Source organism: Dermochelys coriacea, chromosome 3, assembly GCF_009764565.3.
Source record: "Dermochelys coriacea isolate rDerCor1 chromosome 3, rDerCor1.pri.v4, whole genome shotgun sequence".
NCBI lineage: Eukaryota > Metazoa > Chordata > Testudines > Dermochelyidae > Dermochelys > Dermochelys coriacea.
This window is the reverse complement of record NC_050070.1, coordinates 9,542,710-9,567,290: the sequence shown is the minus strand read 5'-3', so window position 1 is coordinate 9,567,290 and position 24,581 is coordinate 9,542,710. Positions and strand designations below refer to the sequence as shown.

Genomic DNA, 24,581 nt, shown 5'->3' with positions numbered 1-24,581 from the left:
AGTATGGACTGCAATAGTCCTGTGGTATCAGCTTCTGTAAAGCAGAGCAATGCCAGACTTTGGTTAAAAAAACCGCACAGCCATGTGCAGCTCCCTGGGTGTCACGTCACACCCCACACTCAGAATCCAGACCAAGTGCAACAAATGGTTCATGGCTCTTTCAAGCCAACTGGCTGTGGTTTCAAATGGCTTTGCTGCAAAAGCAGTTGAAATGCAGTGGGTCCCTGCTGAGTTTTGCTCTGAGGTTTCTGAGTTTGTTCAAATCTGAAGCGCAATGTGAAGCTCAGCGAGAGCGAATCCACATGCACTAAAATCGTCACAAATCTTCACACAAGGCCCTGTGAACAAAAAACAGCCTTAGCACCTGCAGTAGGGTCCAATCCTGTTGATCTCTCACTGAGGGCAATGGCAAAACTCCTATAGGAGCAGGACTGGCTCATGACGGGACTGCCACATTTGCTGGTGTGGATCCAGCCCCAGAGGCCTGCAGACTTAGTACAACGTCTCTAAAGGGTTTGTTTGTTTTTTTCCTAAGGGAAACATCTAATTCTTAACCTTGTGGCAATACAAAGTGCTATTACATGAGCAATGAGTGATTTGTATTTTCATGGTTTCCACTATTGTTTCTATATTACCGCTATGACAAGTGAACTGAAATAAAAAGATCATGACAAAAATACAGTGTATAGATCTCATTTAAACAGAAAAAGCCAGGAAATTGAGAGTTAAAACTGTTACTCCCTTGCTGAAGCTATACATGGCATCCCCTAAGGCATGTCAGGCATCAAGCAGTGCTACTTCTATTGCTATCTGAATAATAACAGACCCAAACACTGAGTATCTTCCTCGCTATTGTGTTTTTGGCTCACAGAGAGAAGCTATACATTCAATGGGTTTTATCTTAGATAAGGGAAAACATAATGAAAGAAAAGAACCAAAGTGATGTCTGCTTGAGAGAGCACAGTGTATGTTTCTCCCATCTGTAACATACTATATTGGAGCAGAGCACAAAATGCCAGCCGCTTCCAGCCGATTCCTTGGATTGTAAAGGTGCAGTACATAGAAAACAAACCCATACACCATTTCTGTGGCTGCATGTATCACGACCTGCCACCATCAGTGAACTTCCAGGGAAGCTGATTTCTCTTTGGAGCAGAACGCAAAGTGTAAAGACCTGTCTGTCCAGCCCAAAACCTATGCATTGGCCCTGGCAATGTCTTGAATAGGATCTGGACCAAGAATGTATAAGCACCTCACTAAAATCCTCAGGGAGCTTTGTGCTCTATGGAAAGCTGGAGCCCCAAACTCAAAGCTATTCTTGAGGACCATGAGCACTTGTGACCCTAAACAGCAGACATTAGCCCAACCCCTTGAAAAATGAAACTGCTGAGCTCAATGTGGCTCTACTGACAGCACTTAAAGATGTGCCCTGAACTGCAAAATTTGGATCTGGACTTTGACCAGGAGAGCTTGGATCTGGGGTGAAATCCTGCCCCATTGGGGTCAATGGGAGTTTTGCCATTGACTTCAGTGAGGCCAGGATTTCACCCCAGCTCTTTTGGTTCTGCCCATTCTAGTGAGAATGGCCATCGGTAAAGCATAGGCCAGGATTCCAAACCTCCCCAATAGTCAGGGCGGCTGAGATCTAGGGCTGTCATCCATGCTCCTTTCTATCAGTCCGGTGAGGATAATCCAGATGCCTCACCAATTGATGAACCCTGGAGGACCCCCACATGGCCTGATTTTCAGAGCGGCTAAGTTCCTTTTGACTTCAGGAGGAGTTGGGGATGCGCACAGCTTCTGACGATCTGGCCATAGCTCCAGGCCTATGAAAGCAAGACAAAGCGAAAGGAAGGCCCAAGGTGCCTGATGCATCTTTCACTCTTCATTGGCTGTCATGAGCTTCTAATATCTTGCACTCTTCTCACCCCTAGATATTCATTCTGGGCTTCTGACAGGCGCTGGAGGAGCTGTTGCATAATGTAGTTATACAACTGGAAGTTTAGCCCTGCCAGTTCAAACAGACTTTTATAAATAGCATCTGTCTGGAACAGTTTCAAAAGATTTGCATTTTTAGATAGCTGTCTTCCTGCTTTGGATCAAGGGGTGCAGCAAGGAGTGGTTCCCCTTGCATCATATCTTAAAAGGTTTCAGAGTAGCAGCCATGTTAGTCTGTATTCGCAAAAAGAAAAGGAGTACTTGTGGCACCTTAGAGACTAACAAATTTATTTGAGCATAAGCTTTCGTGAGCTACAGCTCACTTCATCGGATGCCGAAGTGAGCTGTAGCTCACGAAAGCTTATGCTCTAATAAATTTGTTAGTCTCTAAGGTGCCACAAGTACTCCTTTTCTTTTTATCTTAAAAGGAAATCACTTCAGGGTGGGAAATACCCCAAACCAGGGCCGTCCCCTGGGTCTTAGTGTCCACCCTTCCACCTCTTCCTATCCCTGTTCTGACTCTTCCTACAGGCTCCCACGCAGCTGGCTGCTGCAGCCTGGTGAGTCTTCCTCTGCAGTGAATCTAGTACTTAAAAGTGAAAAAGCCTCCAGCCTGCCAGACCTATTAGCACAACACTGAACCTGTTAAAGAACCATTCAAGTGATAATCACAAGAAGAAAAGGAGTACTTTTGGCACCTTAGAGACTAACTAAGCTCACGAAAGTTTATGCTCAAATAAATTTGTTAGTCTCTAAGATGCCACAAGTCCTCCTTTTCTTCAAGTGGTAATGAAGCCATTTAACAGGCATCTGCCAACCCCCAGGTATATACTATCAGTTTCTGAATTTACTGATAAAACCAGTTGTGCATGACTGTAATATTTACGCAGAACATGTCAGTCTACAGGACCTTAATTTAAAATTTGCTTTAGAAATATTTCATTAGTGTGTTGCTGAAGATTATAAAATCACATCTCTAAAAAATCCTTGCATAGATTTTTAGATGCACAATCTGAGGATTAATTTTTGGTCTTAAATGCTTGGATCTTCGGACATACAGTTTTTTAAATAAATCCTTCAAAAGACCATCCTTATCTAAAATACACATGCGAGCTCAGCTGCCGTGGGACATAGGGGCACCAGTTTAATAATACAGCATAGGGCCCCATAAATCCTAAGGATGGCCCTGCCCCACACAGCTTTAGATTTCTGTCTGAATAGTCCTGAGCCTATTAAACGGAAAACATATTGCAAAGGAGTCTTCCATTAGGAGCACTGTTGTATACCCAGAGGTAATTGCTATTAATAATACTTAGCACAGATTTACAAAGATCAGCTAATTGATCTTCGTGACCCCTTTGCAAAGCAGGTAAATACCATGATCTTCCTTTGGCAGATATGGGAAATGAGCTACAGAAAGGCTAAGCGATTGGCTCCAGGTTCCACAGCTAGTCAGCCATATGGCCAGACTTTGTGTGCAGGCATCCCTGGCCTCGATTTTCAGAAGTGATTTGGGTATCTCAATTTCGGAGCGCTCAAGTGGAGATAAAAAGAAAAGGAGTACTTGTGGCACCTTAGAGACTAACAAATTTATTAGAGCATAAGCTTTCGTGAGCTACAGCTCACTTCATCGGATGCATCAAGTGGAGATGAAATCCAGCGGTCACTGGGCCTGCTTGGATCTGGTTTGTAGATTAGGGCCAGTGTAAAATAAGGCGTGAGTCGCAAACCCAAATTCAGACATGGATCCGGAGCTGAGACTATGAGCCAACATGTATCAAAAACAACTAGTGATTTTGGGGGCCCAAGTTGAGACACTTTAGAGTCTGGAGCCCCCACCCTTCCAAAATCAGGGTCTCATGTTGCACATCCCAAATCACCAGTCACTTTTGTAGCACTGGAGCCCTGACTACCAACCCTGTTCTCAGAACACTATGCAACGCTGCCTTGCATGTGAGTACTTGTATGGTTAGTAGTTCACTTGGGGCCAAATCTGCACAGGCTGACTGGGCAGCAGGGAGCCCAAATGCCCCATCTGCCCACACAAAGGTCTGTTTGCAGGCACAAAAGTAGTCTGCAGCCACACTGGCGCCTGCAGTTCATCAGAGCGGAGGGCTGGCTGGTCGGTCCTGGTTGCTAATGCTTTTGTGTTGCTCTAGCAAAAGCCCAACTAGACCTCAGCCTGGCCTGAAGCCGATCGCTTCCTTTCCTCCTCCTGCAAAGAGCTGACTGGCTCAGCACTTGTGGCCAAATGGGTGAACAATTAAGATTCCCCCTGAGATTTCCCTGCTGTGACAAGGCATAAAAGCCAGGGGCAGGGGTGGAAGGAGCTAACTCCAGGCTTGGACTTTAGAGGAAGATCAATGAGTCACGATCTTGAAGGTGGAGTTCGAGAAAGAATAGCAAAAGGGGCTTTGTTTGGGCCTTTCGATCTTCTGGGCCTGCAGTCCGAGAGCAGTTTATCTCTCCATGCTGCAAGGCCCTGAGCAATTTCTGGAGGTGCTCAGCACCCTACTCTCATAGACGTCCAGGGGAGTTGTGAAGAGGGTTGCTAACTTGGTCATATTTAAAAACCGGACACTCCAGCAGGAGTGCCGGATCCTCCCCTGCCCTGCCTATTCCCCGCAAAGCCCTGGCCCTGCCCCGCCTCTGCCCCCGAGCCCTTGCCCCTGCCCTGCCTCTTCCCCTGAGGCTCCACCCCAATCCACTCCTCTTCCTCCCCTGCCGCCCAGGTCAGGAGGGACTTGCCTGTGGAGCTGGCACTGGGAGCTGCAGCCACCCAACCACAATAGGAGGTGGCCCCAGCTGAGTAGGGCCTGGAGAGGATGATGACCCGGTGCCTCCCTGCCTCTCCTGCTTGCAGTAACTGGTTTTTGGGTGTCCGGTCAGTAGATCTGACTTTCTGGTCAAAACTAGGCACCTGGCCACCCTAGTTTTGTGAGCAATCAGCCCCTCCAGGCCCTTCTCAGCAGCGTGCAGGATCGGGCCCCATAGCATTTCCATTGCCTGGCTCCTGCCTTCCCTCCTCAGGGACTGAGGCTGGCAATTGGCCGCAGTTAAATTCAGCCACATTCCCCTGCGACTGGGTTCCTTGGCAATCTGAGCACTGACGTCACTGTAGTTTCTCTGCCAGGCACAGGGTGACTAGCTGAGGAATAACAATGACTAATAAATAACTCTGCATGTTTCTAGTGCACCCTTCCCAACAAGCCTGGGGGCAGTTCACAATCCAAAACACGATCCAACCGCGCCAGCCAAAAAAACAATGAGACCTTCTCCAGGTTCCATTTGAGCCTCCTCCCAAATGAGAACAGTGGGCAGAGTCCAGAATCAACTGGGGTAAAGCTAAAAGAACAGCACCTTAGAGACTAACAAATTTATTTGAGCATAAGCTTTTGTGGGCTACAGCCCACTTCATGGGATGCATAGAATGGAACATATGGTAAGAAGATATTTATACATACAGAGAACATGAAAAGGTGGAAGTACCCATACCAACTGTGAGAGGCTAATTAATAAAGAGAAGCAATTATCAGCAGGGGGGGAAAAAGCTTTTGAAGCGATAATCAAGATGGCCCATTTCGGACAGTTGATACGAAGGTGTGAGGATACTTAACATGGGGAAATAGATTCAATTAGTGTAATGACCGAGCCATTCCCAGTCTCTGTTCAAACCTAAGTTAATGGTATCTAGTTTGCGTATTAATTCAAGTTCAGCAGCTTCTCGTTGGAGTCTGTTTTTGAAGCTTTTCTGTTGCAAAATTGCTACCTTTAAGTCTGTCACTGAGTGATTAGAGAGGTTGAAGTGTTCTCCTACTGGTTTTTGAATGTTATGATTCCTGATGTCAGATTTGTGTCCATTTATTCTTTTGCGTAGAGACTGTCCAATTTGGCCAATGTATAAGGCAGAGGGGCATTGCTGGCACATGATGGCATATGTCACATTGGTAGATGTGCCGGTGAACGAGCCCCTGATGGCATGGCTGATGTGGTTAGGTCCTATGATGGTGTCACTTGAATAGATATGTGGACAGAGTTGGCATAGGGCTTAGTTGCAAGGATAGGTTCCTGGGGAGCCCCCTCCCCCCAATCCCCGCTCACTCTGAGCCAGCAATCCTCAGACTTGAAGATCTAGGGTCCCACCCCTATAGCTCAGAAGCACTTGCTGTTGTAATTCTAATCAGTGCAGTTACATTGGATTGAGACACTACCCACTGGAACAAAGGAACCATTTTCAGAAACGCCTCAGGATGCAGGCACCTATGTCCCATTTTCAAAACGGGTTCAGGCACTGAGGCCTCGAGCCTCACAGGTATTTAGATATTTAACTCCCATGGGAGTTGGGCACCTAAGACCCTTTCAGGATCTAGGTCCTAAATCCTCATCAGACTTCGGATATGTCTACACTGACTTAAAATAGTCAGTTAGACATTCATACTTGGGCTTTGAAGCCTGGCAAGCGGGGTGGGTCTCGGAGCCTGCGCTCCAGCCCAAGCGTGAACGTCCACACAGGTATTTTTAGCACTGTAGCAAGAGCCCTGCAAGCCTGAGTATGTGGACCTGGGATCTGAAACTCACTGCCGTGGGGCTTTTTCTACAGTGTAGATGTAACGTAGGCTCTCAAGTGCCGGAGTCATTTTTGAAAATGTCATTTAGGCTCCTAAACCATTTAGGGGCTTTTGAAAATTTTACACCTATTCTAACAAATAAAAAGGGTCAAATTTTTGGTGACAATTTCATTCCATTTTTCAACCAGCTCTATTTTAAATCAGCCACTTACCACCTGTTCACAGCTCCCATGCTACCAGAGGTACATGCCCCACAGCTCCACTGCTCTAAGGTACATAAGCCAGGCCAGTATATCTGCAGACTAAAGCAATAACCCTTTCACAAGTTTGGAAGACGCAAAGTTTCAGTTTGCTCTCTGATCAGGAGGATGTCAGATTCCTAAAACTCATCTCAGGTATTGGACATACCTGGCTCAGTGACATGCCTGCCATGGTTTGGGTCTGCTTTTTCCTCCCCCGGAGCCTTCTTCCCTAAAACACACTTTGCAAGTGTGATGCATGGCTAGAAAGGATTAAACATCCCGCAAAATAAACAACTTGAATTCGACCCTTAAAGACATGTGGGGAGGTAATGGCTGTGTTTTTATCTATTTATATATATATGAGTAGGGTAGAAAATGTAATCAGCAGTCCCTGTCTATGCTGTATTCTGATGATTCAGTGATCAAAAGAACATCCTAGCATTTAAATGAATTGTAAACATGGGATATCTCAGTATTCATCTGTCTTTTAAATGTACTGTGAGTGATGGAGGAACATGCAAATGGCCTTATGTTAATTTGTATAGCTAAGTACCAGTGATGGACCTCCTTCAAAGTCATCCTAACTATCTTTTGTTCCCCGAGGAACTCCAACTTCTCAAAGAGGGCATGAAATTGTATAAAAGTTCCTTGGGTCCTGATCCTGTTCATCTCAGCTCTTCTTGAGGCTTCATACAGGGGAAGCTTAGGTCATAAGGACTGACTGGAAATATAAACATTGGACTATTTCTGAAAGAACTCTTTGCATCTACAAAGCTCACCATCTCTGTTATGAATCTGAACCCCAATGACTTGAATTCATGTCAGTATGTATACTGATCTTTTAACCATTCTCTCTCTCTCTTTTGTTTTTTAATCAATTTTAGTTCAGTTAATAAGAATTAGCTGTAGCGTGTATTTGGGTAAGATCTGAAATATTCATTAACCTGGGAGGTAATATGTCCAATCCTTTGGGATTGGTAGAAACTTTTCTTTTATATGATTAAATGATTTTCAGAAATCATCATATTTGACTTAGGTACCTGGATGGAGGCTGGATCACTTTAACGGAAATGTGTTGTTTGGACTTCTGAGTAACCAGTAAGGTAATAAAGAAGCTATTTTATGCTGGTTTGGTAAATCTAAGTATTGGAATATCCACCAGCTTTTGGGGGATTGTCTGCCCCATTCTTTGCAGTTCACCCTAACTGAGTGACCACAGCTGGCCCCCACTGGGAGCCTGGTCACAGCCAGACTCTCAGCCAAGGACCTCTACCTATTATATTCCTGACTGGTGGTGTCCTTGTACTCTGTGTTCTCACAACCAGCAGGAGGCCTGTGTCACAGAAATCCTCACCCGCTGTCACCTTGCACCCTGATAAGGCTCAATACCCTCTGTGCTAACATTGCTGGGGACAGAGAACCTGATAAAGTACCTGATATTTTCAAAATCCTAGAGGAGATGGAAAGAGCACTCCTATCTCTTAGCACAGGCTGCTCCTGTCTATTGCTCCTGACCCAGTTAGCTTGTTAGCTCATGTTGCTGTCGCTCCTTCTTGCAATGTCAGTGTCCTGTTCCGACCCCAGTGTTGCCCTTGTGCCAAGCTGTGGTAGATGTTTGGGGCCTTCTTCCAGTGGAGAAGAAATCAGTGATATGGAGTCTAGGTATATTCTATGTGTAATCTGTTTAATTTGCACATATAAACCACTCCTGGCACAGAGGTGGCCACAAACAACATGCAGAACAATCCCTTCTTGCAGGAATCTCAGCCCTGCATCAATGCATGGTTCCCAGAGAGACACCCTGGACAAAAATTGACTCTACCCAGACACAAGGCAGAGAGTAAGCAAACTTTCCTGCTGTTCATTCAGCTCCCACTCCAAAGGACCACCACCTCTACGCAGACCCTTGCATAACAAAACAACAGCATTTGAGATGTCTACCCAAGACTGAACATTTGCTCGCATACTAAGAAAAATAATTTGGAAGATTATGTGTAATAGCACCACCTGGTGATATCTGCAGAACAGTGCTTTCAACTAAGAAAACAGCTAGTGGGCCAGATTCACTGGTACAAGCCGGTTTCTTTACACCGATCTGATGATGCAAATCAGGTGTAAACCTAGCTCTACTTTGCATCACCAAAGCACTCGGAATGTAGAGATGCATTTAGCCCGAAATAGTGATAGAGGTTAATGATGATGCCTGCTGAGAGCTGATGTAAACAGCTGCACACATAAAGCATGCTTGTAACTGTGCCTAAACTACTCATTGCCCAGTGATTGCCATGCTGGCACAGGCTGGTTCTTGGTACCCACTGCTGGCTATACTGCATATAGAGGCTTATGAATCTGCTCGTGCTTCTGAGCTATAGAATCTGCCCGCTAGCTCAAACAGATGAGGTTGATGCTTCCAGATCAAAGTCCTATTCATTTCCCTGAGACCATCCATTCAATCCTGGACCAGGACCCATTGTGCTAGGTGCTGTACAAACACAGACCAAAAAGACAGTCTCTGCCCCAAAGAGATTACTGCTCTCTCTACAGTACAGATATAATTTCAAGGTCCTTTCACCTTTATGTGAGTAGGGTTTGGCAGGATCTGACAGCTGGGTAGGTCATTGGCATTCCTTGTATTGTCCCAGGGGGTTATTACACAGTATGCACTGAGCAAGGATTTTAGAGCCCTCTTGTTGCATCCAAGGCATTGGTTTTCTTGATAATAAAATATGAGCACCCTAACTTGGTGGAAGAAAAAGAATTATTTACCAGGATGGGTCATTTGCAGAGAGGAGGAAGAGCCTTGAATAGGTGGATCCGGATCCTAACTGAAATCAACGGGAGCTTTATCGTTGATTTAAGCAGGTACAGGATCAAGCCCCAGGTGCTGGGTTGTGTAAATCATTTCTACAGGCACAAAAATGAAAAGTTCCCTCCAGGCTCCCAGGGCAGCAGCAGACGCAGCGCCACACAGCATTGCAGACAGGTGGCCATGCTCAAGGCTCCGTTGGGCAGGGAATGACCTTGATGCCCTCATTCTGGGAGCAGAACGTGGAATAATTCCTTCTCTTACGGAACCCAGCACGTCTAGGTCCCTAACTGGGCAAAGACAAAACGAAAACAGCTGTTAATGTGTGTGTTGGGGGAGAGGGGCTGACTCTAAATTAAGGAAACAGCAGAGCTTTTTGGGAATGACCCTCAACCAGGTTTTAGCTGCCCTTGGGAAACAAACCACATTCAGAGTATTCATCAATAGCCCAGCTCTCACCAGCATGGTCATCACAAAGAGATCAAATAGACCAAGGAAAACATCTCCTTCCACTAACGTGCACCTCCGTAGCACCTCCAATCCTCATTAGCAGCATAGGGCCTATGATACACAATGGAGCAGTTCTGATTCTATCCAGTAGGGGGCAGCGGAGAACATACACGATAGCCAATAGATTACCAGACCCATGGGCACACAGCCAAGGAGGTTTTGAGCAGCTCATGGTTTACCTACTTCTGTGTATTGTTCACTAGGGAGACTTATGGGTTTGGGAGGGTGCCAAGGGCTTTGAGGAGGGTGTCTTGTGGCAGCAATTCCCCAACAATGGCCTCTAACAGCATAAACCCCATATCAGATATAGTAATGTTACAGGGATCCGGCTGTATGTGGGACGTAAGCAGACAGCCACAGTAAGAGGACGTTAGATGTCTTCAGGCTCAGGGCATGGCTGATCAGAAGCACCACTCTGGCTAGAGCTAATGCACTGTGCACATTACTGCATCTCCTGCTGTGCACTGTGCAATGGAAGCAGGACTGGGTCTGGTTTGAGAACATCCCTGGAGGAGGGGAGAACTAGGAATGTGGTCCTTTTGGCACTGTGGCAGGTAAAGGACATCTCTCCTTTTAGTTCTTCTCCCCTGCAGTGGATCGCCCTCACCTAGAAGCTACGCACCAATAAAGACACCTTGCCCTTCTAGAGCACCATTCATGTGAAGGTCTCAAGGCACTTTACAAAGAGTGGTTCACTGTGCTTCATGGCTAGCTCTTGGGGCATCCATTTTACAGGTGGGGACACTGAGGCACAGAGAAATTAGGTGAATGGCACAGTGCATCAGTTGCAGAGCTGGGGAAATGGAACCCAGGGAGTTTTTATTGCTTTGCTCTAACCAGCATGATATTCTCTGTCTTCCTGCCATGCCTCCAGAATCACAGCCAACACAAATCAGTTGCCCTTTCAACAGCAAATACATATTTCAGGTCTGGGGTGTGAGAGATGCCATCACAGGTCAGCCTCAGCGTCCCTCTGAACTCGGTTTGCTTCAATGTGTGAGTGGCACATGATGTGCGCTGTCTTCTCCTGCCTTCCTGCGGTATCCTGATCCTCTGGAGTCTGTTAATTACAATCAATTGCTTTTCTCCTTCTCTGCAAAAAGGGAGGGGGGAGCTTGTTTTCCTTTCCCACAGGCAGATGCTGTCTACAGCCCTCAAACCTAACCAGAAAGCAGGTTTTGTCCCTCAACCTAGGGCCAAACCCAGCTCTTGTTATTCACACAGAACTCTCATCCTCCTCTCAATGGCCCCAAGCCAGAACAGTCCTTAAGTACATACTTCATCGAAACAGGAGTACCTCAGTGACATCAATTGGACAAGTCACAGGCTCAAAGCACCTGACTGTACCAATTTTAGCTATTTATGTGGGCCCCCATCACTGTGGCATCTGAGCACCTCAAAGCCTTCTAGGTATTTATCCTCACAACACCCCAGGGACAAAGGGCAGAGCTGTTATTGGACAGATGGGGTCCTGGGGCCGAGACAGCCTTTGTGACTTGCCCACGATGACACAGGAAGTCTGTGGTGGACAGAGAATGGACCCAAGGTCAATTCCCAGGCTAGCGTGCTAGTTCCCAGTTCCCAGGCTTCCTCTCGAGTGCTTTTGGATCAGACCCAAAGCACATGGTTCCGCTGACTTCAAGGAGTGTTTTTGGTGAGGAGAACAATACCATACCCTACATCCAGCGCTTAATTTGTGCAAGGGCTTGCCAGGGCTGAGCCCTGGCACCTCTAGGTTTGGCAGTTCCTAGCCCCGGCACCTCTGGGCTTCCCTCATCAGTTATGAATGTAAAAATAAAGGCTTGCACCCCAGCATCTCTCATTACAAATGAAGCACTGCCCACCTGTTAATTTCGCTCCCCCAGGTGTTGGGAGGAATTCAATTGCACATCTCCTCTTCATGGGGGAATTGGGGGTGCAATCCACAAAGCCTTTTGTCTTTTGATGTTCCACAATGCTTGCTCTGATGTTGATGGTTCTTCTTTTGTGGACCAGGAAATAACACCTCCTGCTGTAAACTAGTATTTCACACTTGGTAATGCTTCTCTCCCCACTAGTGAGTTACAGAGCAAACACTTATATTTAACTTTATAGCATGCGATAGAGATGTTGTCAGTGAGATTGAGGCAGGCAGCAATTTACAAGCATTCCATAAACTCTAAACACTAAGCACATTTTTATAACTCTAATACCTGTTTTAACCATACTAATACACAGGTGACCCAGACTGGTTCCAGCTATGTATTTGTCAGGCTACGTCTACACTAGAAACTTCAAAGCGCTGCCGCCAGAGCGCTTTGAAGTGTGAGTGTGGTCACGCGCAAGCGCTAGGAGAGAGCTCTCCCAGCGTTTCTGGTAATCCACCTCCATGAGGGGAACAGCTCCGAGCCTGTCCACACTAGCGCTTTAAAGCACTCAAACTTGCTGCACTTAGAGGGGAATGATTTTTCACACCCCTGCGCCAGCAAGTTAGAGCGCTATAAAACGTAAGTCTAGACAAGCCCTCAGTGTTCGGTTGAGACCTAAGGGCCTTGGCGTGAGCTTGCACCTCATCCGCCAGCATCACACAGTGATTAGTAAAAAGAAAAGGAGTACTTGTGGCACCTTAGAGACTAACAAATTTATTAGAGCATAAGCTTTCGTGAGCTACAGCTCACTTCATCGGATGCATTTGGTGGAAAAAACAGAGGAGAGATTTATATACACACACACAGAGAACATGAAACAATGGGTTTATCATACACACTGTAAGGAGAGTGATCACTTAAGATAAGCCATCACCCACAGCAGGGGGGGGAAAGGAGGAAAACCTTCCATGGTGACAAGCAGGTAGGCTAATTCCAGCAGTTAACAAGAATATCAGAGGAACAGTGGGGGGTGGGGTGGGGGGGAGAAATACCATGGGGAAATAGTTTTACTTTGTGTAATGACTCATCCATTCCCAGTCTCTATTCAAGCCTAAGTTAATTGTATCCAGTTTGCAAATTAATTCCAATTCAGCAGTCTCTCGTTGGAGTCTGTTTTTGAAGCTTTTTTGTTGAAGTATAGCCACTCTTAGGTCTGTGATCGAGTGACCAGAGAGATTGAAGTGTTCTCCAACTGGTTTTTGAATGTTATAATTCTTGACGTCTGATTTGTGTCCATTCATTCTTTTACGTAGAGACTGTCCAGTTTGGCCAATGTACATGGCAGAGGGGCATTGCTGGCACATGATGGCATATATCACATTGGTAGATGCGCAGGTGAACGAGCCTCTGATAGTGTGGCTGATGTGATTAGGCCCTATGATGGTATCCCCTGAATAGATATGTGGACAGAGTTGGCAACGGGCTTTGTTGCAAGGATAGGTTCCTGGGTTAGTGGTTCTGTTGTGTGGTGTGTGGTTGCTGGTGAGTATTTGCTTCAGATTGGGGGGCTGTCTGTAAGCAAGGACTGGTCTATCTCCCAAGATCTGAGAGAGTGATGGCTCGTCCTTCAGGATAGGTTGTAGATCCTTGATGATGCGTTGGAGAGGTTTTAGTTGGGGGCTGAAGGTGATGGCTAGTGGCGTTCTGTTGTTTTCTTTGTTGGGCCTGTCCTGTAGTAGGTGACTTCTGGGTACTCTTCTGGCTCTGTCAATCTGTTTCTTCACTTCAGCAGGTGGGTATTGTAGTTGTAGGAATGCATGATAGAGATCTTGTAGGTGTTTGTCTCTGTCTGAGGGGTTGGAGCAAATGCGGTTATATCGTAGCGCTTGGCTGTAGACAATGGATCGAGTGGTATGATCTGGATGAAAGCTAGAGGCATGTAGGTAGGAATAGCGGTCAGTAGGTTTCCGATATAGGGTGGTGTTTATGTGACCATCGCTTATTAGCACCGTAGTGTCCAGGAAGTGGATCTCTTGTGTGGACTGGTCCAGGCTGAGGTTGATGGTGGGATGGAAATTGTTGAAATCATGGTGGAATTCCTCAAGAGCTTCTTTTCCATGGGTCCAGATGATGAAGATGTCATCAATGTAGTGCAAGTAGAGTAGGGGCATTAGGGGACGAGAGCTGAGGAAGCGTTGTTCTAAGTCAGCCATAAAAATGTTGGCATACTGTGGGGCCATGCGGGTACCCATCGCAGTGCCGCTGATTTGAAGGTATACATTGTCACCAAATGTGAAATAGTTATGGGTCAGGACAAAGTCACAAAGTTCTGCCACCAGGTTAGCCGTGACAGTATCGGGGATACTGTTCCTGACGGCTTGTAGTCCATCTTTGTGTGGAATGTTGGCGTAGAGGCTTCTACATCCATAGTGGCTAGGATGGTGTTTTTAGGAAGATCACCAATGGACTGTAGTTTCCTCAGGAAATCGGTGGTGTCTCGAAGATAGCTGGGAGTGCAACCACACACCACACAACAGAACCACTAACCCAGGAACCTATCCTTGCAACAAAGCCCGTTGCCAACTCTGTCCACATATCTATTCAGGGGATACCATCATAGGGCCTAATCACATCAGCCACACTATCAGAGGCTCGTTCACCTGCGCATCTACCAATGTGATATATGCCATCATGTGCCAGCAATGCCCCTCTGCCATGTACATTGGCCAAACTGGACAGTCTCTACGTAAAAGAATGAATGGACACAAATCAGACGTGAAGAATTATAACATTCAAAAACCAGTTGGAGAACACTTCAATCTCTCTGGTCACTCGATCACAGACCTAAGAGTGGCTATACTTCAACAAAAAAGCTTCAAAAACAGACTCCAACGAGAGACTGCTGAATTGGAATTAATTTGCAAACTGGATACAATTAACTTAGGCTTGAATAGAGACTGGGAATGGATGAGTCATTACACAAAGTAAAACTATTTCCCCATGGTATTTCTCCCCCCCACCCCACCCCCCACTGTTCCTCTGATATTCTTGTTAACTGCTGGAATTAGCCTACCTGCTTGTCACCATGGAAGGTTTTCCTCCTTTCCCCCCCCCGCTGTGGGTGATGGCTTATCTTAAGTGATCACTCTCCTTACAGTGTGTATGATAAACCCATTGTTTCATGTTCTCTGTGTGTGTGTATATAAATCTCTCCTCTGTTTTTTCCACCAAATGCATCCGATGAAGTGAGCTGTAGCTCACGAAAGCTTATGCTCTAATAAATTTGTTAGTCTCTAAGGTGCCACAAGTACTCCTTTTCTTTTTGCGAATACAGACTAACACGGCTGCTACTCTGAACAGTGATTAGTGTCAACACAGCCCCAATTCCACAACTTGGGAGATGCAGCGATTGTGGCCAACATGTTCAAAGAGCTGGGGTTTTAATACGTTGCAGTGGAGCCATTTTTGCTGGCTGCAACTTCCACAAGGGTTTCAGTTTCTTTCCTGATTTAGGATTCTGTTCCTGGAGGAGAGGGAGGGATTTTTGCATGTGGACTAGTTCAATGATAAAGGGCAGAGTCAGCATGTTTTAGGATATTTACTCACCCTGCATCTTCCCTGAAAAGCTACTCGGAACTGATGTCTGTTTCCCCTCGGTGTTGTTTTTCTCTCCCTGAGATGTACCGGTTTGTAGTAGCAGAGTTGATGGCCAGAGCGTGGTGTTGGGTTCGTTATTGTGAGGGTTTCTTGTGAGCACTGGGCTGAGCACACTGTTTTCTTGTAAGGTTGCCTGGGAGACCTGGGGAGAACACACTGATTTGTTATTGCATGCTTTGTTGTGTGCATCCTGGTTTGCACTCGTAGGGTTGCTCATAAGTATTAGGCTTTACTCTTTGGCTAGGATTTCTCTGCATGCTGGACAGCGGAGGGCAAGGCGTGAAGGTGTCTCTTAAAGGGCAAAACCCCTAAATCTCTCCTCCAGAGAGGGCTGAATCTCTCTCATGCTTCCCCAGCCACAGTAGGTGCTGCCTTGGTGAGAGATGCATTATGGGAGGAACAAAGATGCTCCCTTTAAAATCTGCAAACCGGACAAAAAGAGAGAATTTCAGAGAGGGGCCAGCTGCAAATAAAGGGGGGTGGGGGCAGGGGAGTGAGACACAGCGCAGGGGCTGTCAGTCTGGTTGCCATGGATTTTCTGCTACTCAGCTGCTTCCCGTCTCTGTCTGGCGTGTGGGATGGAGCGTGAGAGTTAGACCCAAATGGGAGTCGCACTTGTGGAGAATTCATGCCTTTGCCCTGGCTCGCTACAATTACATCAGCCTATGGGCCTGAGAGACACACCAGCTCACAGAGCCAGCGCGAGCCAGGGCACAATCAACAAAGGAATAAGAGGGCCAGGGACCCGGTCTCCACTCCTGGAGACGCCGGCTCTTCAGGGCCGGTTCACTTGCTTCTCTCCTGTCTCTCAGCATCGGCGCACACGCTTGCAGATGTGGTCCGTGGTGTCTCCGGAACACTTTCCACACCCCGTCATGCGAGTCGCATTGTCTGACGATGAAGCCTGGTGGCATCAGCCAGAGAGGAGCCACGCTGCATGGCAATTAGCCGCTGCTGTGCAATGGTGAAACCGGATGTCTGATTAGCCGCAGCCACTGTGCGCTGCAGAGGTACACGCACACAGCAACGACACCTTGCTCTTAGGGGCCAGGCCGATGGCCAGTGAAGTCAATGGGATAGAATCATAGAATATCAGGGTTGGAAGAGACCTCAGGGGGTCGTCTAGGCCAATCTCCTGCTCAAAGCAGGACCAACACCAACTAAATCATCCCAGTCAGGGCTTTGTCAAGCTGGGCCTTAAAAATCTCTAAGGATGGAGATTCACATCCCCTTCGTAGTAGTTATAAATTATCCCCATTTTACAGGGGGAAACCAAGGCAGAGAGAAATGAAGTGACTTCCTCAAGGACACACAATGAGTCAGTATCAGGAGCCTGAAATACAACCCAGAATTCCTGACGCCCAGCCAGTGCTCCAACCACTGTGTAACACTTCTCCTGGTGGTGGGGTTAGGCAGTCATAGAATTGGAGGCCGAAGGGGCTAGTCTGATCTCCTGCATATCACAGGCCACTAAACCCCACCCAGGGCCCCCAGGATTGAGACCAATCACCTGGGTTAGATGAAAGTATTACAGCCCTCAGGACACTAAACTACTGTGTGCCACAGACAGAGAATAGGTGGAACCGAGGTGCACCAATGATCCATTATATCTTCCATCCATCTTGCCTGGCAACAAGAATTCATGCTGCAGAGGATTAGCAGAGCGGGGACATGAACACAAAGAAGGAGCATCAGCCATCAAGCCTGGATGTCAGTTTATAGCAATGGCCCCCAAACTTTTCAGGGTTGTGCCTCCCCATATGCCTGTACGCACCCCCCGCCAGCCAGGGCCCGGAGTGAGGCTGTGGTTCCAGGAGGGGTGGAGGAGTAGATGCGAACGGGGTAAGGGGGCCAAGGCTGTGGCCACAGCTGGGGGCAGGGCTGGGAGCAGAGGCCCAGCCAGGAGCTGAGACCAGGAGCCAGGGCCCTGGGTGTAGGGCTGTCAGCCGGGGCCAGCAGCCAGAGCCAGGGCCAGGAGCAGTGCTGGGTGGCACTTCCTCCCCACCCCCTGTTGGGGCTGGTTTGGGCCCCAGCTCTGCCCCCCTAAACGGTCCTCTGCACCCCCCAGGGATGTGCACCCCACAGTTTGGGGACCTCTGCTTTACAATGGTGGAAGGTTGTAGATAGGCTCCTGGCCCGAGGAGGTGGGCCCAGCTCCCTGCTCGGGGCATTGTGATCTGGCTCCCAGGCTCCCAGCACCACTCACTCATGGCGTCCCGATGGAGGGGTGGCTGGGCCAAACCTGAGTGGCACTGGGAGGCCATGCACCGGGTCGCAAGGCCTGGAGCAGGGAGCTGGGCCCAATCCCCTGGGACAGGAGATGTTGCTGTGGGGTGATGTGTGGCGAGTCCCTCCCCCTCATGAATTCAGACCCTGGGTGCATTGCAGAAGAAGACAGAACTCAGTTGGCCTCAGTAAAAACGCTGGGAACCACGGCCCCAATTCAGCCACCCGCGCCTGGGCTTGCCACAGGGGTCACCAGGCGGAATCCTGCAGCCTGCGTTAGGCAGGACGTCAGACTGGGTCCCAATGGCTCCTCACAGCCTTGAAAGCGCTGACTATGAAAACCCCATCAGCAGGGGGCGCAGGTTGGTGATGGCTGGGATGCCCTTTAGGTGTGTCCTTATGGCATGTCCATCAGGCGACACTAAGTCATGCAGAGCCCAGCTGATGTCAGGGTCTGTTTCCCACACAAACTAAGTGCTGTATTAACCCCTTCTGAACTTCTGCACCCATCATTGCAGGGAATGGGGTACACAAGACATTGTGTTATTAGTTTGAGGCAATGGAGGGTGGTTACTATGCACTTTGGGCCTGAATCTCTTTTCACTTACACAGATGTAAATCAGAAATCATTGAATTCAATGGCATTTCTGGTGCGAATGAGGGGGATCAGGTCCCATATGTTTGCTGCAGGGTAGCATGAATTATGCCTCTGATATCCCCTCCATGGCAGAGAAATGTAGTGAGAAACCACATAGACTCATCTCTACCGCGCTCCAGTCTGGATCTAACAGAAACACATTTAGCTATCGCCCTTGTGATTGTTACTATCAGGGTAGCACGTTGGGGTAGCAGCTTGCTGCCCAGTGAAGACAGGACCGAACCCTGGGATAATAACCTATTTTTCAAAACATCACCATTGACACTTGAGGCAAAGCAGAAGCTGATGTCAACAGGCTTTGGACCAAGCCCTTGACTAAGGTGAATGAGGGTTCTGGTCTGCTCCAGCCAGAGAATGGGAGGGTGTCATATAAACAGACACTTCCCCTGCTCGTTTCCAAAGGCTGATGGCATGCAAAAGGAGCACATAAACCTGGCAAGTAGCAAGGCCTGAGGGGTTGCAGGGGGATACCTGCAGATGGCAGCAGTGCCAGTCGGAGGGTAGGCTTGGTAACACAAGGGCTTCTCATTCCCAGACTCCTGCCAGCTGACCATGCTGTGGAGGGGTTGCTTGGCGTCTGGAGACAGTGGATGACTGGCAGAGGGAATGACAGATGGAAGGGGGTGCCAGCGGATTATACAGCAGACAGTGCCCAGATCAAGCATGAGGAAAGGTGATCAGTGATGAAAGGACTCGACGCTTCATGCACTGGAATAAAGGGATTATAATTTATTAAGGACCTGCCAAAAACTATTAATTGGCCTAGGACACATAAAAAGACTTCAGTCTGAGGCTATTCTTCTGTGCAATTAAACATATCCAAGGCCCCTCTGTGTGTGTAACGATAACGAGGCTTGGAAGGATTAGATTTATTTGGTAAATGTCGGTAAACACTGATTTCACCGCACACACACACAAACTGACGAAAAAACGTCCCATCGATATTAATCGAAATGTACCGATGGCAAAGAAAGAAAAACGCTACTTGAGAACGTCTAGAGTTTGATTTAAGGATATTTACTTTGTATCGTTGGATAGGTGGTGGTGACAACTTGTGTTTTCATGGTTATAAAACTTTCCCTTTTCACATCTCAATATCTACTGTCATTAAATAATCACTGTCTGGCCCCCATTGTCTGACCCCACTTCTCCATAATTTCCCATAACTATGAAAATATCGATGGACACAAATAAAAAATATCTTAAAAATCAACATCAACAGTAGCCAATAAAATTATTTTAAAAATTGAATCCTGCCAAGCCTAACTATCACATTTCTTTTAATCTTTGGTTTTATCGTCTTTTTAGAGTAAATACAGAGGGGCATGAATCCAGACTTCAGATCTGAATATGCCTGGACTCTCAGAGGGTACAAGGACATCCAATCCAAATCCAGAACCAGATCCACATTTTCCAAATGCAGCTGTGAAATGGATCTTCATTGCCACACTGTTACATTGCAACCCTCAATCTGTTTATTGTATCTACTTGTTATAGTTATTTTTTCATATTACCCTAGTGCCTAGAAGCCCTGTGCAATAGATCAAGACCCCTTTGTGCTTGGCTATTGTTTCTTCTTATATTGAGCCTGGCAGCTCTTTGGAGCAGGGACTGTCTGGTGTTATAAGTGTACAGTCCCTCACACAATGGGACTCTGATCCCAGACTGCATCCTGTAGGCACTACTGCAATAAATTAATATTAATACATCCCTCGGTCCTCGCTGCTTCCAGCAGCTCCCATTGGCCTGGAGCAGCGAACTGTGGCCACTGGGAGCTGCGATCGGCCGAACCTGTGGACATGGCAGGTAAACAAACCGGCCCAGCCCGCCAGGGGCTTTCCCTGCACAAGCGGTGGAACAAGTTTGGGAACCACTGAACTAAAGGCATGTTTCCAATGATTCAAAAATCTGTATCCAGAGCCAAACAATTACCAAAGACAAACTATTTCATCTCCCAGAGCACTCCTGTGAGGGAGCTGACTAATACTTGTACCAACATGTTACAGAAATGGAAACTGAGGCACGAGTGATTAAACAAGCACAAGGCCATGCATCCAGTCGGAACGGAAATTAGAACTCTGCCTGCTATGCCCTCATTCTCTGGAGACCAGGCTGCCTCTCTAGAGGGCTAGTGCAAAGGAAAATCAACAGAAAGACGTGAGAAAAACAGGAGAATGTAGCAGTGGAGAGAGTGGGGAGGATTTGTATGTTGGGAATGCGGGTCCCCTTTGAGGGTGTGTGCTCTATCGCTGGGAGCTAGCTCTTAAAGTATATTTCCTTCTCAATGTGCAATCCCCTGTCAATTCTCTGCACCTCTCAGCTCTTTGCCAAGCCATAGACCAGACATCCTGGGCCCACGGCACCTTCGCAGGTTTGACCTGTTATTCAGCTAGTCCGACTCTTGCAGACAGTCACCGCTACTGCCAGTGCCAGGCAATCACAGTCTCCCACACAATCAGGCTGCTCCTTTCAAAGGCAATGGGAGTTTTATCCCAGAGGTCAGTGGGTGCAGGATCTGGCCTTGAGAGATCAGCTCTGCAGGTCGTTTTTTGCGGTGTGGTGTATCACGGTCCAAAGGTACTATGGCATCATTGTCTTTTCTCTGCATCTGGCTTCTCTTACGCAGCACAGAACACACGTGTGCCTCACTTATCTGCTCTGTTGCTCAGCATGGACCTGAGCCAAAGCCCACTGAAGTCAAGAGAAAAAAACGCCCATTGATTTCAATGGGGTTTGGGCCAGGCTCTCCAGTTGCAACTGCAATGTCTGTGTGTTATACTACAGGGCACACCGCAGTCTGAGAAATCTGCAAACTCCACCCTGCAGCCCAGCTGTCACATTGCAATGTCCATCAGCAACGCTCCCAGGAAAGGAAGGTCAGAGAGAGGGAGGTTTTTATAAGAGGACCCAGCAGGGAAGGAGATAGACAGACCCAGAGGGAGTTATAAGAAACACAGCTGTTTGCTGGGGAGACGTTATTCTGCTGGCAGCATGGTAGAAACTAACACAAAAATGAAGCTTTGCTATGGGGAGAGGGGAGTGAGTGCCCAAACATTTAAAGGGACAGGACATCACAGAGGTGCCTTAATTCACAACAGCGGTACACAATGGCTTGGGACAGGATTTGAAGAACAGCTGTTTCAAACTGGGGAATTTAGGGAGGCAGAGTAATTACCTGAAACTGGACTCTAACCGGTACATTGGTAGTAACACCCTGATGTTAAGAACTGGGAAACTTCGGACTTATTTTGATGAAAGAATATGTGTGATTCAATTTCCCCCCTCACTTTGTAGTGTTACCTGGTGGGAGTGAACGGGTTAACTTCTTTCTTGAAACAAGACAAGTGGAAAGAAAAGGAGTACTTGTGGCACCTTAGAGACTAACAAATTTATTTGAGCATAAGCTTTCATGAGCTACAGCTCACTTCATCGGGGAAGTCACCTGAGGCATAGAACTACCAGGAACTAACATCTCTAGGGGATAACGAATACAAATCTGGAGACAGAAAAATCAGTCTGCAGAAGTTCCACTCTTGTGGGTGGAAATTTCAAAGACTTGATTAGACTGGATTCAAGAGGCCGCACAGACAAAGATCTGAGAACTGTATAAAGTGGACAGCTAGATAGAGGGGGAGTCATGCTCCCTGGCACCAAGAATTGACATGACACTAGGGGGACAGATCCTGCTGGAATGGTTTGAAGAACTCTGAAAGGGCCCCAGGTCTCCATGTGGAAGATGGGTGGCACCTGATAGGGCAGGCTTGCACATAAGTAGACTTGGAAGGATTAGATTTTATATTGGTAAATGTCGATTTCACCGCACACACACAAACTAACCAAAAAATATTTCCATCAATAATACTCAAAAAATGAACGGACAGGCAAAGTACAAAAAACGTGGACTGAGAATTATTAGAGCCAAAAATCCAATGATTTTGCCTTTTCAGTTAGGCTTATTACAAATGGTAACAAATTAATAAATAGCTAGTGAACAAATAGTAAAAACAGATGGGACAGATTGATTTAAGAGTATTTACTTTGTCTATTTTGACAGGTGGTGTTGATAATTTCTGATTTAACAATTTAGAAAGCTTTAACTTTTTTCAGAAAGAAAAGGAGTACTTGTGGCACCTTAGAGACTAATAAATTCATTTGAGCATAAGCTTTCGTGAGCTACAGCTCATTTCATCGAAAGCTTATGCTCAAATAAATTTGTTAGTCTCTAAGGTGCCACAAGTACTCCTTTTCTTTCTGCGAATACAGACTAACACGGCTGCTACTCTGAAACCTTTAACTTTTTTGTATCTCAGCATCTGCTGTTATTAAATTATTGTCCAACACCTTCCCATAATTTTCCACAACCATGACAATTTAAATCAATAACATCTGTAAATGCTTAAAATAAACATTAATATTGTTCACTGAAATTATATATATATAAAATAATTTTGCTGAGCATGGCACATTTACTTGGGACAAAATCATTACAGAGAAAACAGTCTTGAGAACAATAAAGAGTTGTTTCACCTGTTACCCACCCAGTCTTTCTGGTGTTCATGTAATGTGTGATGCTGGATAAATTGCTTCAGCTATGTGGGCCCCATTACTCCTATCTGTACAATAGGATTATAACAGACCCACCTTCAGAAAGTGCTTTGAGCTCTGTAGATGACAGGTGGTAGATGTGCATATACATGCTTGCCAGATGTTCTCCCACTGGGATAAATGCAAAGGACGAGCCCAATGCACCATGAAATGCATCATTTCCACCCTATTTTGAGGACTTGCGTGGGACACAATGCGGTGCACAGATGCAGATCCTCTCCGCAGGGGTGGATTTCACCCACTTAGTTCTCTTTCCTCCAGATTTGCTTCTCCCCACTCCCCCGCAGCTCATCTCACCCAGCTCACTGACAGTTGTTCCATCCAGTTCAGTTTCTTCTCTGGAACTTCCTCATCTGCAAGAGAAAGATAAGGTCACTCATTTGAAACATATGCAAATGTTCCTCCTCTGGTCTCTGTTCAGAATAATTTTGCCAGCAACCCCTCGCTGAGCAGCTGTGGCACTGCTGAGATAGCCTTGGTGTCACAGAAAGTCTCTGCTTGATTTGGGAGACTCATTTTCTTTGCCCCAAACAGTCAAATTGATTTTGTCCTTCGGTTAGGGTGACCAGATAGAAAGTGTGAAAAATCAGGATAGAGGGTGGGGGGTAATAGGCATCTACATAAGAAAAAGCCCTGAATATCGGGACTGTCCCTATAAAATCAGGACATCTGGTCACCCTACCTTAAGTTTTCTTGTACCATAGAACCAGGAGATGGACACACACACAAACCCGCTCCCTCACCCCATGCAACCGGTTAGATCATCCAGTCTGTCCTCCCTCAGCAGAAATGTGGAATAAATATAGAAAAGTAATAAATATAAAAATGATAGCAATCTTGCATCACACCATCATTATTTAATGGCTCTTAAAGCTAAGGTCTTTACTAATTATTAATTGTTGTTCTTTACAGGCCTGACCCAGAGCCCTTGAGAGCCTTTTCATTGACTTCAGGATCAGGTCCTATGTAAAGTCTGCAGCAGGCAAGTATGTAAAATGGGGATAAACATGACAACAGCTTAGCTGCTGATGTGCTGAGTCTATTGCCTATGATGCTGACCAATATTATCCCATTATTTCCTTGTACTCTCCCGTCTGTCTGTATCCATCTGTTGTCTCATGGCTTCTATTTACAGTGTAAGCTCTGTGGGGCAGGGACCATCTTTTTGTTTTGTGTTTGTACAGCACCTAGCACAATGTCCTGGTCCATGACCTGGTCTATTTAGCTTAACAAAGAGAAAGTGGTGACTTGATTACAGTCTATAAATACCTATTTGAGAAATGGCTATTTAATAATGGCCTCTTCAGTCTAGCTGAAAAAAGTGTAAACTAATCCAATGGCTGGAGGAGTTCTAATTTCCATTCCTATTGGTTGCGTGGCCTTGTGCTTGTTTAATCACTCCGTGCTTCAGTTTCCATTTCCGTAAAATGGCATCCTCCTTGCAGCATGACCTTGCATGTATGGTGCGAGTGAGGTCACACTGCATGAAGGACGCAGGGTTTGGGCTCCATCCCCAGGCTTCAG

At 46.7% G+C, this 24,581-nt stretch overlaps 1 protein-coding gene across 2 annotated transcripts in view; it reads right to left on the bottom strand.

Moving 5' to 3' along the window:
* BLK (BLK proto-oncogene, Src family tyrosine kinase) overlaps positions 1 to 23,397 on the bottom strand; it is a 150,456-nt gene extending 127,059 nt beyond the window's left edge. The window contains exon 1 of one of the 2 annotated variants that reach the window (XM_043510099.1): positions 23,094 to 23,397. The gene's annotated coding sequence lies outside the window, so the exon portion shown is untranslated. The remainder of the gene's footprint in view (positions 1 to 23,093) is intronic. The other variant, XM_043510094.1, reaches the window with a different exon arrangement.
* Positions 23,398 to 24,581: the final 1,184 nt, after the last annotated feature.